The sequence below is a fragment of the Cebus imitator genome, unplaced genomic scaffold (genome assembly GCF_001604975.1).
Source record: "Cebus imitator isolate Cc_AM_T3 unplaced genomic scaffold, Cebus_imitator-1.0 Scaffold368, whole genome shotgun sequence".
Lineage (NCBI taxonomy): Eukaryota > Metazoa > Chordata > Mammalia > Primates > Cebidae > Cebus > Cebus imitator.
Genome location: NW_016107683.1, coordinates 273,547 through 286,754, shown reverse-complemented (window position 1 = coordinate 286,754; position 13,208 = coordinate 273,547). Strand labels below are relative to the sequence as shown.

Below are 13,208 nucleotides of genomic sequence, written 5' to 3'. Positions count from 1 at the left end.
AAAAAAAAAAAAGTAAATCTAACCAAGATAATTTTTTCTCAAATTAAATCAAAAATAGAATTGTAGGTTGTTTGCATATGCTCCGCTTTACCACTGCCCATTGCCAGCAAGGCAGAACTGGCCACTGCTGCTTCTGACCTACTGTATTTCCACATCTGTTACCTGTAATACTTTACTAAATATATGTATTACATGCCTCTTCTACTGAACTCTGATCTCCATGAAAAGAGGACAGTTTCTCATCCATCCTGATATCTCTAGTATCTATCAGTGCCTAGCCCATGGGAGATGCTCATTAAATATTTCTTGAAAAGCATAAAAAATTACTAAAAATTAACTACTAAAGTGAATTATCCAATCAATTAAAAAAATTAATGTATCAGTGAATGCTGAAAATCAGACTCACAAGCTAATTTCCATAAATACCCTCACTACAAAAAAGTATACTTTTGCTGAAGATTCTTAGCTTTCTCTTATATATTTATTCAATGTATTTTATTTCAAGATAGCATTTAAATTTTTATGAAGACTAAAATTCAGACATAAGAAGTCACAATCTAGTTATCTAAATTTGTACTTCTAGTTATCAAAAAGTCCTTCACCTGCATTTTAAATAACGTAGGGGCACCGGGAAGATGAAGGCAAGCGACCTGTCTGCAGTGGTTGTGCTCCGCCCCTCTCTTCTCTCTGCTCTTCATCTCTCCTTCTACTTGCAGAGCTGCACAGGCCCCCTTTCCTTATGGAAAGGCTCTGCTCATGTGGCTGGGTGTGCTTCCATCATGCTTCAAGTCACATGGAGGAAATGCAGTGAGGGCAGCACTCCTGAACTCTCACACTCTCCTCTCCAAGGAGCAGAAGGACATGTGGGGTCAATGGTCTGAAAGAAGCACCTGGGCAAGACAGGCTCACCTCCTGCTCTCTCTCAGCCCATCCCTGGGTACATCCGTCTATCCCTGAGTGTCCCCTGGTCTGGTTTCTCTAAGGGCTCTCCATGCAGGAAGGTGCCTGCCCTTAGGAGTGGCCCAGGGTTGTTGGCTGTGTCAGTCACCCAGTGGGCAGGTCTAAGTCAAACAGGCTAATAAGTGCTTTTTACTCCAGATCTGATGTCATGTCCTCTAATCAGCCAACAGAGGAGACAATTTGATCTCCATCTGGCAGTCTCCTGTGCCCTACTTCTCAAGGAAAAGAAACAGTATCACTTAGTGACTCCCTGGAACCCCCCAAATCAGACTAGTAAGTCCTACATTTATGTGTAAGATGATTCACAGCTTAAAAGGATATGAAGTGATGTAACAATTTTTAAATACCATTACTACTGAAGAGAGACATAATTACTAGCTGTTGCATATGAGTGCAATCCCACATTTGGGGGCAGGGTTGAATAACAAAGTTGCCAACGACAGATATTTAGAACCAAGACAAACATATGAGTCATTTTACTCACTTAAACCCGCCTACAGTTGCTGACAAAGTAAAGATTATATTTTAGCTGCTTTTGCAGCAATACGATTGTTTTAACAGATGACACAAGATTGGTTTGTAACAACTCCTTGCTTGTGGATATTTTATAAACTGTTTATTGAGAGGTTATTATGGGACAGACACTGTGCTGGGCATTTAACATCCATAATCTCACTTAAACCTCACAACAGCCTAGGTTAGTTTCATGACTATCCTCAATTTACATATGCAGAGACTAAGGTGTAGAAAGGTTAAGTAATTCAGGCCATATGGGAAGTAAGTGACAGAGAAGGACTTAAAAACCAGGCTGTCCAGTTTCAACTTCAAAGCCATATTTCTAATCACCAAGCACTTTTGTTGAAGCATAAGTATCAATGGATGATCTTAATACATTTCTGCTCACTTCTGCTAGTCCTTACACTGCTTCGCATAGCAACAAATCCATTTGATTCCTGTGAATTCTCAACAGCTGTATATTCTGGATTCCAGTAGCCTTCCAATCTCATTACATGAAATTGTCAATTATTTGTGCAAAATAGAGATGAATGGTGTTTTGAAGAACCCAAGAACAATTTATATGAAATATTCTTTGTAATCACAAGCAACTGGACCTGCTATATTATGTTTTCAGTTGTGTTTTAGGATAAAACAAGGAAATGATCAGGAAACATGCAAAAGTTTGACACAATAATCACCAAATGATACTGAAATTTACTAATATACTTTATGCTTTTAATGATACTAAAGCAACTGCCTTCATGATTAACTTCCATGATTATGGAAAAGGCTCGATTGAATATACTTCATTCACTTAGCTTTCAGAATTTTTTTCCCAGCTCATTCAGTTTTGCAAGTATGTGCAGTTATATGCACTAATTTGGCCCAAAAGATACTAACAGGAAATGCTCTAATTACAGCAAATTCTTGTAGACCATATATAAGAAGACAATTTAAACAATGCCCACTCTGATGGTTAATAACTAATTCCACAGACAGTGGTAACAGTCAACCCAATGATAATGTTTCTAACCTTTAAATAAAAAATAATGTGCAAAAGCCAAACTGTGCCTAAAATGACACTCAAAAACAAGAGCGAGATATTGCCTAGAACAACTGAGAAGCCCACAGGAAAAACTGTATTATCATCCTTTGAGTTATGTAAGTATTATGGGTCCCTGAATGGCCCTTGAGTTCGAATTTGACCATAAGGCCATCAAAAGCCAGCAATTTGGTAACACTGAATGGAATTTAATAAATAAAAGTGTTCATATCACATTAAAACTGTCACTCAATCATTTTTTTAAAGTGCCCTAAGCTCCGGGCACAGTACCACAGAATTCACACAAGACACAGTTGCATTCCACACAATTCATCTCACAAATTCTAAACAGCCTTATATACACATATCTCATATGCGTATATGTTTAATATAATATATATTCCTTACATTCTGTTACTGTTATTGTGCTAATAATGTTATGTTAGGGTAACATATAATAAGTAAGATTTATTTAACAAACATCAATAATTTTATATATATACATATATATATATATGGTAGTCACTCATGAAGAGACCAGATGAATTAAGTAGCAACTAAGAACCTGACTCATAAGTAGTAACTAGCATTTATTCTGTACAATCTAAATGCTTTATGTATATTATCTCATTTAGTCTCCCTACATCAAAACTATGAGGTAGGTATCATTATTGCTCATTAAACAAATGAGAAAATAGGTAAGTTAACTGCAAAGATCACAGTTTTTAAGTTAGAGAAGTGGTACTTGGAACCACGCAAGAAGGCTTTGAATGAATAAAATGGCAAGCAAATGAGCAAAGGTTTATTAAGAGAATCTGTCAACAAGGATCCTCTAGCATTAAATAGGGGCAAGAGGCAAGGAAATGCCTTCAAGTCAATAGAAAGCCAAAGAAGTGTTTTACTACGGTAAGACAGAGCAACACCCCTAGATGCACACAGATCTTGAATAATGGATTGCACCAGAACTGCACCATTTGAAGCCTAAAGTTACTCCAATACCAAATAATAAATCATCCACCTACTGCGGAAAACAAAACAAAATTAAACAAGAAAAGCCACAGTCAGGGGCAGCCGGTTAGTTCAGCTGGTGAGCACCTGGTGCTCAAGTGCCCAAGGCCTCGGACTCGATTCCTGCCCCTCCACCCCAGGCCGAGCCAGCACTTTAAAATTAAAAGTAATAATAATAATAATAAAGATTTTAATTTTTTTTTATATATTAAAAAAAGCCACAGACAGAAAAAAACACTGGAATGAAATGCATTAAAGACAGATGAAATTGACACTATAAGTTAGGAAAATTTTTTTTTTAATTTTCCAAACACATTTTACTCTTTTCATAACATAGTATGGTGACTAGAAAGCAAAACTTGCTCCTTAGTGTTTTGCATAATTTTAGATGGGAAGCTGTAAGACAAGTTTTAAAGAAAGTTATATAGCATAATCAAAATAATTCTGTCCTATCTCTGTGGATACCTAAAAGTTCCACTTAGAATACCTAGTAGCCAATCATTAAGTGAATGACAATCAGATGAAGAATATAAAGACCACGTTTTCCTTGGAGAAATGAGATGAATTAAACTTTGTAATATTCATTAATTCAAAAACTACTGAACACTATTTACTGCCACTGTACCTAGCTATCATTAATACAATACAGATAAAACAGTTTCTCAAAAAGATCACATTCTTGAGGGAATGAGATGCAAAAAGAATCAACTGTAAATAATGTGATAAATGCTCTTTAATAGATGTGTGTTTTTTTAATGCTACAAAGAAAGCTGATAGAAAAAAAAAGCAAAGTCAGAAAAAGTTTTATGTACAAGACAACATTTGATCCAGGTCCTAAAAACATGGTAGAGGCCAGGCACAGTGGCTCACGCCTGTAATCCCAGCACTTTGGAAGGCCGAGGCAGATGGATCACCTAAGACCAGGAGTTCAAGACCAGCCTGGCCAGTATAGCGAAAGCCTATGTCTACTAAAATACAAAAGTTAGCCAGGTGTAGTAATAGGTGCCTGTAGTCCCAGCTAGTCAGGTGGCAGAGGCGGAATTGCCTGGGCTCGGAAGACGGATGTTGCAAAGAGCCAAGATCATGCCACTGCACTCTAGCCTAGACAACAGAATAAGACTCTGTCTCAAAAAAATAATAATAAAACAAAAGCATGATAGAAACTCACCATGTGGACAAGAAGCGAAAGCTACAATGTCACAATAAAAAGCCAGAGACCCCAGCAACAGGCACAACTCTTTCAACAGCAGCTACATCAACAGTAATGTGGGGTAGGAAAGACAGGACCCCAAACTTCTAACATGTCTCCTTCACCTCCTTTTTCACAATACTCACCCCTGACAACTGAATAATCCACCCCAGGAGCAGAAGTATATATAGGAAAACAACAAAAGTATTTATGAATTAGAAATTAGTTTGAGGTCATTAAGAAAGCTAAATAACTTAGTAAAAATTTAATTAATATGTTGATTCTACTAACATATCATTATTATCTGGGTACTCAATCATTATTACCAAGGTCATTCATATTTGAATGGCCAAAATAAGGGTTACTGTAAGCCTCAATCATGCAAATTTTGCTCAAAAAGCAAATTTTAAAACCCAATCTAATCACATCCAAATACATATTTCTTCAATATTAAAAATCATCTATATAATCTACCATACATATTACCTTCGTAATAGTGACTATATTTGAGAAAAATAACAGTAGAATGTAAATTTCCAGAGACATCTGCACAATCACATTCCAGATATTAAAAGAAACAATCCTTTAAACACAACTGATCCATGAGAAAAAGGAGAAAAAAGCTGCTATTTGGGCTCCAAGTAACATACTTATCTGGGGATCCCAAAAAATATTTAGGTTTCTTTATGGTAACCCAACCCAACGTCCCTCCCTCAATTCACCTGACCAAAACCTTAAACACAATGTTCAGTCAGATCATAAATGAATTTTTTACACAGCAGTCAAAGAGTAAAATTCTATTAGCAAGTTACAAGTATGGGGTGGGGGAGGGGAGCCTCTTCCCCAGTGCTGCCCTTGAAGAATTATGCCAATTTCCACATAAAATATCAACACACTCCAAGGAGATTGACTATAAAAACATTTTACATGAAAGATCTGCCATCCTTCTCACTGTGAAAAATATTTTTTAGAAAGCTTTTGTCGTGAAGTCATTCAGTAAGCTACCTGAAAATACAGCATGCATTTATAACAGTAATCTAAATTTTCTAAGTAGATAAGCAGGACCGACTTAACAATGCAGCAATAAAAGACCAAAAACAATATAAAAGTCCATCAATTCAGTTATTAAACATCATGAAGCAAAATTATATGTACTGATTTGAATTCATCTCCAAGATACACTGTAAGCCAAAACAAAACAAAACAATACAAGGCAAGGCAAGGCTCAGAATAGTTACACACAGTTAACAGGGGTTGTCCTGGGGAGATTAAACCTAGGTGGCTAAACAGAAAGGACACTTAATTTTCACTCTACCATCTTTAGTACACCTTGAACTTTTTGTCATGTACACATACCACCCTGTCGGAATACAAACATAAATTTTTAAACAATTGTAAATATAATTAACATTAGCAAAAAAAAAAAAAAAAATGCCTCCTAAGGAAAAAGCCACTGCAACACAGCTCCCACACAGGCAAACCTCCCTTCTCTGCCCCACCCTCCCTTGGCCTCCAGTGATCTGACACCCAGGAGGATTTGGGGTAAGGTCCCCTCAGCCTTTCTGGCGAGAATGTCCTCTAGCTTCTTCACTGCCCTGAAAGAAAAGAAATCTAAAGAGCTAATAATTTTCTCCTTTGGCCAAAAGAAAACCAGTTAACACTTTCTCCCCCAGCAGGACATGCAGCCAGGGGTGATGAGCGGAAAGAGAAGGTGAAGCTGCTGTGTTCCACCTTCTCCACATGCGAACAGAAGACCCATCCAGAGAAGCATATCCTTTACCTCCGCAGTCCCCTGTAAAAGGATCAGCACTTCGCTGCGAGCTGCAAAACTTAAACAGGATAATACAAACGCTAAAAGCATTACATTTTATGCTTTTCAGAAGTGGCTCAAATACCTTAACAATACAAGTTAAGTAACAAAATTTACAGGAGAATCTGCCTCAGTAGACCACACTACAACTTTCCTGATCAATTTACGTACCAGATGAGATTTTTTTATTGCTAACAAATCTGGACTGTTTTGAAATGAATGTCTTGAAGAGCTTTCATGTATTGTGTTTTTAAAAATGCTTGTTAAAAAAAAATGCTTGTAAAGCCTCTTAGAGTGTATCCTCTCCTGTGAACTTACATTTGCATATGACGCTGATCTTGCTGACGATAGTTTTGCCAATAGTCCTTTTCAAGAACATAACTTTCAAGGTTGGTGTATTAACATACACAAAAGACTTTAATAAACTTACTGACAAACAGCTTACACTACTATCCTTGTGAACTGTAAATTACTTTAATTGATCATTTTTAATAGTGTCAATCTGCTTCCAGGAAAAACATCAATGCTTCACAATTTCACAAACTCTCTATGTGCAAGGCTCTTTTTAAGTACTGAGAAACGGTTTATCAAGGCAAGAAATGCCTTCAAGACGCTTATAACCTTAAAAATGAATTTTTAAATCCTTACCACAGGAGATATGTTTACCACAGGACCATAGAAGCAGTGAGAGAAAGGTAAATTACAAATTGTTTCTAACATAAACAGAAAACTAAAGAGCAGCTAATGACTTACTTAGAAAAGGTGATTATCTGTAGGACAGAATTACAGCAAAACCATTCTTTGTTTATTATAATGTTATAAACAAGAGCCAATTTGGATTTTTCTTATAGGACTTGCCTTCAGTTGGCTTTATGTTCTTCTAGAACTCTAAGGACATCTACAAATCAGAAGCTTAAACTGCCTGGCAAGTAGATGTAATGCAAACAAACCAAATTGCATACTTCCTTTTAAACACTAACTAAGCACTAAAAATCTTTTGGAAAATGTAGTTTCTTTATTGATATATGCTTTAGAAAGAACTTTTCTAACAAATTATGTCTAGAATGTGTGTCTATCTGTAAACACATGCAAACTTCCGCTTTCCCCAAACCTACGGTCAATAATTTCATAATCTGACGGATTCATTTAACAAATCAATACTGTTTCACAAAATTATTCCATATGCCAGTAACTTTACTCCATTTTGTTTTTGTCTGATTCAACAGAATTCCTACTAACTTCTCTACCACTTATTATTGATGTAAACTTGGACAAGTCACAACCTGCACAAGTTTCAGTCTCATCATCTATAAGAGAAAAATAATGATGACAACACATGAAGAACATGAGTTCACAGGTGCTCAGTGTCCACTAAGTCAGGCACCGTTTGAAGTGGGCTGGAGTGTTCTAAGCGTACTTTCTCAAGCATTTTATCATATGTAAACTCAAACAACCCTATGGTGCAGTCACTATCATTGTTTCCAAATTACAGATGAGGAAAGGGAGGCGCTCTGAAGTTTCCAAACGTCTCACAGGAGGCGGCGAGGCGGGATGTGAACATAGTCGGGATCCAGAACCCATACTCAAAATCATTACACTACAGCTGCCTGATAATTATAAAATATTTCCTGCCCAACTCATAAAATTCTTGTGAAGATCACACTTAATCAAGCTCATAAAAGCATTTTAAAACTTTTAAGTGCTACATAAATACAAGGTTTTTGTTATGAGTAAAGTCTTAAGGACAAGACTGACTGGATTTTTCAAAGGTTTAAATTAAAAAGTAATTTTTAAAAAGTTAAAAAATTGGAAGGAAACTTAAAGCTCAGCCTCTTACAAATGATGATGTTCCCTCAATAACACCTCTTAATAAGTGGTCACTTGATTTCTCCTTCAAGCTTCCAGAAATGAAAGTCTCACAAATCAGCTCATTCCAGCTTGCAGTGTTCTAATTATTATTAGAAATGTCTTTCTTTTAGTTCTAAACAAAATTAGGCTTTTCCACATGATAGGGATATAAATATAAATCTCTAACGTATTCACACTGTCCAACCCATGACATTTACTAACGTCTCCTTTGAAATTTGACTCCCTAAATTCAACATGATATCCCAGAAAAGATTTGGTGGGAGAACAGCAGCACTATTACCTCCTTTGATCTGCAAACAAATATCCACTTTTATTTTCTGGCTAAGTCAATTTAATGGGTTCATATTAACATATACTTAATTAAAATCTCTTCTATCTCTCTTAGAAGCTTTCTCAATCTCAATACAGAACTTAGCATTTTATTATTATTTTGTCATTTTTCATTTTCTTCCCTTACTTTAGCTATCTCTATCAACTTTGTACCTTTCTCCTTTCCTTTATAAATCCAGTAATTGTAACTAAACTATCACCCTAGCCACTGAAAAACTGCTGAATAGCTAAGATCCTAGGACCCACCAGCAAAGACCTTCATTCTGATAAACATCAACAAATTAATTTAACTATGGTCTATCAATCAATCATAAAATCTATATATGACCTATATCCCCCAGCCATCATTTCTTCTTCTAGTCTATAGTAAGATCATAGAAGACATAAATATCTTTCTAACACCCAAACAAAACCTATCTCTGGGCCGGACATGGTGGTGCACGCCTGTAATCACAGCACTTTGGGAGGCTGAGGCGGGTGGATCATGAAGTCAGGACTTCAAGACCAACCTGGCCAACACAGTGAAACCCCGTCTCTACTAAAAATACAAAGAAAACAATTAGCCAGGTGTGGTGGTGGGCACCTGTAGTCCCAGCTACTTGGGAGGCTGAGACGGGAGAATTGCTTGAACCTGGGAGGCAGAGGTTGCAGTGAGCCAAGATTGTGCCACTGCACTCCAGCGTGGGTGACACAGTGAGACTCTGTCCCAAAAAAAAAAAGGAAAAAAAAAAAAATATCTCCAACATTTATTTAGGTTGCCTGTTCAGTAATAACAAAAAAAGGAAGTTGTATTAGTGTTCTTATTATACCCAGAAAAGTCCCTAAAGACCATTATTTTCTTTTAAACCCATTCATAAACCATGATTTAATAAAACTAAGCTAGAATTCTGATTAGGATTAGCATGAAGTTCAACAGTTCCTAGTACCAGCATCTACCCATGCTTTTCTTAGGAGTCTAGTCTTCTGGTACCTTTTCCATGTTTTACTGTCTTTAAAAGACTATTAAATTACTCCAAAACAGACAGTCTAAGACAACAGCTCGTCTAATCCTAAAGACCTAAATTTAAATGGTTTATTATCTCCTAACCGACCCTGGGCTTCAATGATCTCTCATTTCTGTCCATTCTGTTTTCTGTTTAAAGATAATTCTACTATTAAAAAAAAAAAAAAACAGTAACAACGAAAACAGATGGAAGCAAGAGTCCAGGACATATATACTTTCTTTATCATGTTTACATTATATGATCTGTTCCAGACAGCAGGCCTATCTGGTTATTACTGATCTGTAGTATCCAAAATATGCTTTTGCAGGTGTTTTATCAGACTCGGCATTGTTCAGATGTCAATTCATTCTTCACTCTTGACTTTTCCTGATGCTACATTTAAATATCTACTACTCTTTTTCATTCCTTTTTTGTGATAAGCCTTTTCTCCCACCTTTCACTCAAACTCTTTTTAAATGTGAACTCAAAGAGCACCCTAAGCAGTGACTTTATGTATAGCTCTTTACCTTTTCTTTCTCATGAGTATAACAAAATTTTTCTTCTTTTGATCCAATTTTCCTTTTAGTCTGTGAATGTAATCAAGACCAGATTTAATATATTTCTAATTCATTTTCTTAAAGTAAATCATCACTAACTGGGTAGGAAATTTTCTTCCTTTACAAGTAGAAATTCTAGGAAGTTACCATCTCTTCTACTTTACCAACAAGTACTTCCTTATTAACTAGCATTAGCCCAGAAAAGCAGTTCCCTCCATTTCTGCCACAACCTCCTAAAATACATACTACTTAACAGTGAGATTATAAAATGGATTTATTTATATTTGAATAAGCTCTGTTGTCAGCCTTAGATTCTTGCTGAAAAAAAAAACTGTTACAAATGATAGCAAGATTTCATAGGCTCAAAGGTGCCAACATAACTGAAGAGGGAAAAGATAGTCTTTTCAACAAATAGTGCTGAAATAACCAGGTATCTATAAGGAGGAAAAACTAAACTTTGGCCTTTACCCGAACAGAAATTTATTCAGAAATTGAAATAAACCACAAACATATATGAAAGTGCAAAAACTACTTAGAAGAAAATGTAGGAGATAATCTCAACAATACTGGGTCCAGCAAACATTTGTTTTAACTAAAAATAAGCACAAACTAGAAAAGTTGATAAAAATAGAGCTCATCAAAATTAAAAACTCTTGCTCTTCAAGAGATATAAATAAGAAAATGAAAAGGCAAGACTGGCAGAAAAACCTTCTTATTGGGTTGTAAGAATTCTTAATCTGGATATAAGCAGGTTTTTCTGTATCAGACAGGAGGCTTATATCCAGATTAAAGAATTCTTACAACCCAATAAGAAGAAGACAAACAGCCTGTTGTTTGTTGTTGTTGTTGTTGTTATTGTTGTTTTTGAATGGGCAAAAGAGGCCAGGTGCTGTGGCTCACACCTATAATCCCAGCACATTGGGAGGCCAAGGTGGGCAGATCACCTGAGGCCAGGAGATCAAGATCAGCCTGGCCAACGTGGTGAAAACCCATCTCTACTAAAAGCACAAAAATTAGCCGGGTGTGGTGGTGCGTATCTGTAGTCCTAGCTTCTCAGGGAGGCTGAGGCAGGAGAGCTGCTTGAACCTAGGAGGTGGAGCCTGCAGTGAGCTGACATCACACCATTGCACTCCTACCTGGGCAAAAGAGCAAGACTCCGTCTCAAAAAAGGGGGAGAGCAAGAGATTTGAATAGACATTTCACAAAAGATATATGGATAGACGAATGGCCAACAAATACACTAAAAGATGCCCAATACCACTAATAATTAGAGAAATTTAAATTAAAATCACAATGAGATATCACGACTGAGGTACCGCTAGGGACAAAGTTAAAAATACTGAAAACATCAAGTGTTGCTAAGGACATGGAGCCTCTAGCATGCATGAAAATGCAAAGTGGTACAGCCATGTTAGAAAAGAGAGCATGTATCTTATAAAGTTAAATATGAAACTACATCATACTGACCAGCAATCTCACTCCTATGTATTTACCTAAAAGAAACAAAAACATATTTACAAAAAACTAGAAACAACCTAAATATCTATCAGTTGGTAAAAAGGTAAGTAAATTTTGGTTAATTCATACTTTGCAGTACCATTCAATAACAAAAAGGAACACCAAAACAATGCTAATAACACACAACAATGCAAATAAAAGTCAAACACAAGAGTCTTCATACTGTAGAACTTCATTTATATGATTTCTAAAAAATACATGTATGTTTGTCTACTTGTTTATTTTGGTCCACTGGACCCATAGATAAGTCCATGTCATTTTATTTACCACTGTAACCAGTGCTTAGGACAATGCCTGACACCTATTTGGTGGCTCAATAAACGTAATGAAATACTAAACGTATGAACAAAAATTATCTAGTTTAATCCTAATAACAATCATAGTGATATAGACACCATCATAGCGATGAGAAAACTGAGACTCAGGAAGATCAATGTTGGTGCAAGATCACATGGCAACTGAGTGGCAGAGCCACGGATCAAACTCAGGCCTCTCTGACTCCAAGTCCTGTTCACTTAACTATGTGTTAAACATCTACATAGCGTAGCAAAGCTCACTGACTTTCTACAACTTAAGTTTATTCACCTAGGATCTTAAGTTAGTCGTCAGACCCTATCATAAATATTAAGGACTATTCAAATTATTTCACTGTAATTTTGTATCAAATTATTCTTTAAAAGAGCCGGAGCAGCTCAACTGTTTTGTTAAGCAGAGATAGTTACTAGGCCTGATGATACTTCCTAAAATAGGCTTCAGTTGCCTAGGTTACAACTAAATTCACAGTACATACCTAAATAACAGGTGTATATTTCCACCAAACTAAATAATATAGTATTTAGATATTCATCTTATTAACAAGACAGTCTGCTGTTTCACTACTCTTAAAGATTACTAACTCTCACTATACTATACTTCCTGCCAAGACTAAACAACAAAGTGACAGCCATCTTTAGTAAAAGATTTGAATGTGCTTAGAGGCATGGCATATACACACCAATTAAAAAAAAAAAAACAAAGGTTACATTCAGCAATGTGAGACTTACAATAATTCTATTCATTGGGGGAAAAATAAAAACCAGAAAAAGAAAAGCAGAAATGAAAGAGCTTTTGAATGACAGTGAACTTAAACAAGTGAGTCAGCATAGTGAGTCATCCTTAAGTGTACGCCTCAAAAATGTGAACAGATACTACTCTAAGTCCTACAATGTTAATCATAATCCTTTTCAAAATCCGGAAATAATGTTGCTTTATGATGAACTCCTGTTTTCAATGCAGTCATAGTTTTGCCACATGCATACCAACTGATAAGTGGTTTTATTAGTCCTTGAAATCCTGCCTATGGATAGGGATGACTGTGGAATGTGTAAGAGTATAACTCCAATCAAGAGTTTAGTGAAGTTCTAGAACATCCTTCAGTTTGGGAATAAGGTCAGGGAAACTCTTT

The 13,208-nt window shown here is 36.1% G+C and overlaps 1 protein-coding gene across 2 annotated transcripts in view; it reads right to left on the bottom strand.

Moving 5' to 3' along the window:
- USP6NL (USP6 N-terminal like) overlaps positions 1-13,208 on the bottom strand; it is a 161,143-nt gene that overhangs the window by 86,313 nt on the left and 61,622 nt on the right. The gene's annotated exons all lie outside the window — the stretch shown is intronic.